Below are 6000 nucleotides of genomic sequence, written 5' to 3'. Positions count from 1 at the left end.
AAAAAGATTTATTTATTCATGATAGACACAGAGAAAGAGAGAGAGAGAGAGAGAGAGGCAGAGACACAAGCAAGCTCCATGCCAGGAGCCCGATGCAGGACTCGATCCCAGGATTCCAGGATCGCACCCTGGGCCAAAGGCAGGCGCCAAACCACTGAGCCACCCAGGGATCCCCTGATTTTTCTTTTTACTTTTATTTTTAGAGAGAGATCACACATTAAAGGTGGGGAAAGGCTGAGGGAGAGGGAAAGGGAGAATCCCAAGCAGGTGCCACGCCCAGCACCAAACCCATCTCAAGACTAAATCCCACCACCCTGAGATCATGACTCAGCTGAAATTAAGAGTCAGAGGCTCACCCAGGGGCCCCTGCCTTTCTTTATTCTATGATTATCTAATGCATTGTTTCTTTGTTAAATATTGTTGCTTTTTTGATTTTTAAGATGTTATTTATTTATTCATGAGAGACAGAGAGAGAGAGAGGTAGAGACACAGGCAGAGAGAGAAGCAGGCTCCATGCAGGGAGCCCGACATGGGACTTGATCCCAAGTCCCCAGGATCCTGCCTCCGGCTGAAGGCGGCGCTAAACCGCTGAGCCGGCGGGGCTGCCCAATATTGTTTCTTTTTTGAAGAAAAATAATGTGCTACCTATGTAAGGCACAAAGTTCAAAAGGCATGAATGGATATTTAAGAAGTTTCCCTCCAACCCTGCTACCCAGTCATCTGGTTTCTATTCCCAATAAATTGATTTTTTAAAAAAGATTTTTATTTATTTATTCATTCTTGAAAGACACAGAGAAAGAGAGAGAGGCAGAGACACAGGCAGAGGGAGAAGCAGGCTCCATGCAGGGAACACCATGCGATGCGCGACTCCTGAGACTCCAGGATAACGCCCTGGGCTGAAGGCAGGCGCTAAACCGCTGAGCCACCCAGGTGTCTCTAAATTAATTCTTGAGGTGGATTACTGACATCCAATGGGAATATTTAGGTAAATTAGGTTTGAAGTGACACTGGAGTACCGAATACTGTCTTGGAGCTTGGGAAGAAAGAGTACTAGAGACCAATAAAAATATTATTCAGGGTGATACGCTGAATGGAATATATTTTTTAAAGCATGGTATAGAGAGAACAAAGAATATGACTTTGAGCACATTAGTAAGCACTTTAATAGCTAGGAGGGAAGGATAGAAAAAGAAGAAAAACTAGGATAAGAAGCTGAAAGAGAAATGAATCAGTATTAATGAGAAGGGAGGAGTTTTAAGAATGAGCTGTTCAGTAGTCCCAAATGCTAAAGAGGTCATGCAAAATGAAGAATGAAAAATGGCTTTAGGAGTGGAAGTTTATAATATACTGAGAGAAAAGCTTCAGCAGAGAAAGAGATAAGGATGGGATTCATATTGTAAGAGATTAGAAAGACAATGGGATTTTTCTCATATACAAAGAGCTCTTGTAAACCAGTGAGAAAAAGATGACCAACCCCAGTAAAAAAATTCAAAAAGGAACATGAGCAGGGAAAAAAATGAGGAGGAAATGCAACAGGGCAATAAACATAGGAAAACAATGGTGCTGCAACAACTGGACATCTACTGCAAAAAAAAATAATCTAGACACAGACCTTATACACTTCACAAAAAGTAACCCAATATGGGGGGGCCTGGGTGGCTCAGTGGTTGAGCAGTCTGCCTTTGGCTCAGGTCATGATCCCAAGGTCCTGGGATTGAGTCCTGCATTGGGCTCCTTCTCCCTCTGCCTATGTGTCTGCCTCTGTCTCTGTGTCTTTCATGAATAAATAAAATCTAAAAAAAAAAAAAAAAAAATTAACCCAATATCGATTATAGGCCTAAATATAAAATGCAAACCTCTACAACTCCTAGAAGAGAATATAGGAGAAAATCTAGATTACCTTGGGTATGCTGATGCCTTTTTAGATAGAAAACCAAATATATGATTCATGTAGGAAATAATTGATAAGCTGGACTTCAATAAAATTAAAAACTGCTCTACTAAAGACAATGTCAAGAGAATTAGAAGACAAGCCATAAACTGGAAGAAAATATTTGCAAAAGACTCATGATAAAAGATTTATCCAAAGTATACTAAGAACACATAAAACTCAGCAAGAAAAAAACAACCTTATTAAAATATTGGTCAAAAACCCACACAGAGGGGATCCCTGGGTGGTGCAGGGGTTTAGCGCCTGCCTTTGGCCCAGGGCGCGATCCTGGAGACCCGGGATTGAATCCCATGTCGGGCTCCCGGTGCATGGAGCCTGCTTCTCCCTCTGCCTGTGTCTCTGCCTCTCTCTCTCTCTGTGACTATCATAAATAAATAAAAATTAAAAAAAAAAAAAAACCAAAAACCCACACAGATACTTAACCAAGAACGTATACAGGTGGTAAAAAAGCATATGAAAAGGTGCTCCACATCATTTGTCATCAAAGAAATGAAAACCTAAAAAATGAGATCCCATAAGACATCTATTAGAATGGCCAAAATCCAGAACACTAACACCAAATACTGGTGAGCGTGTGGAACAACACAAACTCTCATACACTGCTGGTAGGAATGCAAATTGTACAACCAATTTCAAAGATTTTACTTATCTATTTGAAAGAGAGAGCTCACACATGATTTGCGGGGAGGGGCAGAGGAGAGGGAGAAGCAGACTCCCCATTGAGCAAGGAGCCTGAAATCCAGCTCCATCCCAAGACCGTAAGATCATGACCTAAGCCCAAGGCAGAGACTCAACTGAATGATCCATGTAGGCACCCCAGCCTAGTAGTTTCTTATAAAGCTAAACATCTTTCTTTAAAAGATTTTAAATAATCTCTATACCCAAGGTGGGGCTCCAACTCATGACCCCAAGATCAAGAGTTGCATGATCTACCAACTGAGCCAGCCAGGTGCCCCAAAACTAAACATAATCTTAACAATCCAAAAATCGCACTCCTTATACTATTGGTACCCTCTTATACTATTGGTAGGACTGCAAGCTGGTACAGCCACTCTGGACAACAGTATGAAGGCTTCTCCAAAAGTTAAAAATAGAGCTACCCTGGGGGCACCAGGGCAGCTCAGTGGTTGAGCGTGTGCCTTTGGCTCAGGTTGTGATCCTGGGGTCCTGGGATTGAGTCCTGCATTAGGCTCCCTCCTGGGAGCCTGCTCCCTCTGCCTATGTCTCTACCTCTCTCTGTGTGTCTCTGACAAATAAATAAAATCTTAAAAAAAAATACAGCTAACATATGATCCAGCAATTGCACTATTGGGTATTTACCTCAAAGATACAAATGTTGTGATGTGAAGGGGCACCTGCATCCCAAAGTTTATAGTAGCAATGCTCACAATAGCCAAACTATGGAAAGAGTCTAGATGTCCACCAACAAATGAATAAAGGAGATATGGTATATATATATATATATATATATATATATATATATATATACACACACACACACACACATACACACACACACAATGGAATATTACTCAGCCATCAAAAAAGAGATCTTGCCATTTGCAACGATGTAGATGGAACTAGAGGGTATTATGTAAAGCAGAATAAGTCAGTCAGAGAAAGACAATTATATAATTTCACTCACATGTGGGATTTAAGAAACAAAACAGAGGAGCATAGGAGAAGGGAGGGAAAATAAAACAAGACAGAATCAGAGAGGGAGACAAACCAAAGAGACGTAATCATAGGAAACAAACTGAGGGGTTGCTGGGAGAAGGGGTGTGGGGGGATGAGCTAACTAGGTGATGTGCATTAAGGAGGGCATGTGATGTTATGAGCATTGGGTGTTCTATACAACTGATGAATTCACTAAACTATACCTCTGACACTAATAATACATTATATGGTAATTAATTGATTTTAAGTAAATAAAAAGAAATAAACTTCATAAATTACCTATTAAAAAAAAAAAGAAATCTCACTCCTTGGTATTTACCCAAGGAGTTGAAAACTTATGTCCACACAAAAACCACACAGATATTTATGGGAGCTTTATCATAATTGGCAAAAGTTAGAAGCAAATAAGGTGTCCTTTAGTAGGTGAATGGATAAAATTAACTGGTACATCTAGACCATCGCATATTATTCAGTGCTAAAAAGAAATGAGCTATCAAGCCATGAAAACACATGAAGGACCCTTAAATGCATATTATTAAGTGAAAGAAGCCAACCTGAAAATGTTGCATACTATAGGATTCCAAGTACATGATCTCCGGAAAAGGCAAAACTATGGAGATTAATATTAGTGGTTGCTAGGGTTGGGAAGGCAGAGTACAAAGGATTTTTAGAGCAGTAACAATGCTTTGTATAATGATAGATATATATCATTAGATGTTTTTCCAAACCTATAGAATGTACAATACCAGGAGTGAACCATAAGGTACACTATGGATTTTGGGTGATTAGGATAGGTCAATGTAAGTTTGTCCTCAGTAAAATGTGTATCTTTCTGGTGAGTGATGTTGATACTGGCTATGCACATGGGGTGAAGTAATAAATGGGAAATCTCTGAACCTTCTCAATTTTGATGTAAACCTAAAACTGCTTTCTTAAAAGTAAGGTTTATTAGAGAGAGAGAGCATATGTGGGTGCATGGTGAGGGCAGAGGGAGAAGGAAAGAGAATCTCAAGCACATACTGTGCTCAGCAAGGATCCTGACACGGAGCTCAATCCCATGACCCTGAGATCATGTCCTGAGTTGAAATCAAGAGTTGGATGCTTTTTTTTTTTTTTTTTAATTTTTTATGATAGTCACACACAGAGAGAGAGGGAGAGAGGCAGAGACACAGGCAGAGGGAGAAGCAGGCTCCATGCACCGGGAACCCGATGTGGGACTCGTTTCCGGGTCTCCAGGATAGCGCCTGGGGCCAAAGGCAGGCGCTAAACCGCTGCGCCACCCAGGGATCCCAAGAGTTGGATGCTTAACTGAGTAAGCCACTCAAGTGCCTCTAAACCCTAACATACTGTTTTTTTGTTTTTTTTTTTTTAAAGATTTATTTACTTTTGAGAAACAGAGAGAAACAGAGACACAGGCAGAGGGAGAAGCAGACTCCCTGAGGGGAGCCCGGTGTGGGACTTGGTCCGGGGGCCCCGGACCATGCCCTGAGTCCAAGACAGATGCTCAACCACTGAGCTGCCCAGGTGTCCCCTTTACATACTCTTGATATTGTTATTTGATATCTTTTTGAAGAGTAACTTGGCAATATCCATTCAAGTTAAAATGTTCTTAGCTCCTGACTTAGCAATTCTACTTATATAACTGTATAAAAATAATTTTCACAAGCAGGCAAAGATATGTGCAAGACTTTACTTCAGCTTTACTTATAATAATAAATGTTGGAAATAACGCTGATGCCCCCTGGTAGTTAGTAATTAAACGCTGGACAATGGAATACTTCACAGTGGCTAAAAGATTAAAATAGTGCTATATGAGGGGATCCCTGGGTGGCTCAGTGGTTTAGCGCCTGCCGTCAGCCCAGGGCGTGATCCTGGAGTCCCGCATCGGGCTTCCTGCTTCCTGCATGGCACCTGCTTCTCCCTCTACCTGTGTCTCTCATGAATAAATAAAATCTTAAAAAAAAAGAAAAACAAGGAGTAATTTGAAAAAGATTATGTATTATCAGCTTGCTTTCATTTTAAATTATATACACATATATTAATACATGCACAGAAAAATGGATACATACATCAAAATCTTAATTATTCTGTTGAAATAGGATTACAAGAGATTTTCACATTCTATAGTAATTGTTAATTCACAATATTCCATAGGATTCCTTTAAGGATTAAATGAGTTAATATGTCATAAGGCAATTGAAACAGTAGACCATAGCACATAGAAGATATTCCATAAATATTTTTGAAATATTTTTTACAATAAATTTTATTAAAGCAGAAAAAAATGAGGTGGCGAAAATGCAGTGTTTGAGCTGTTTAAACATGAAAAGTTAGAAATAAAGAGCTGGAGGACGCCAATGGGTCCTCTATGC

Source organism: Vulpes vulpes, chromosome 8 (assembly GCF_048418805.1).
Source record: "Vulpes vulpes isolate BD-2025 chromosome 8, VulVul3, whole genome shotgun sequence".
Classification (NCBI taxonomy): Eukaryota; Metazoa; Chordata; class Mammalia; order Carnivora; family Canidae; genus Vulpes; species Vulpes vulpes.
This window is presented reverse-complemented; position numbering follows the sequence as displayed.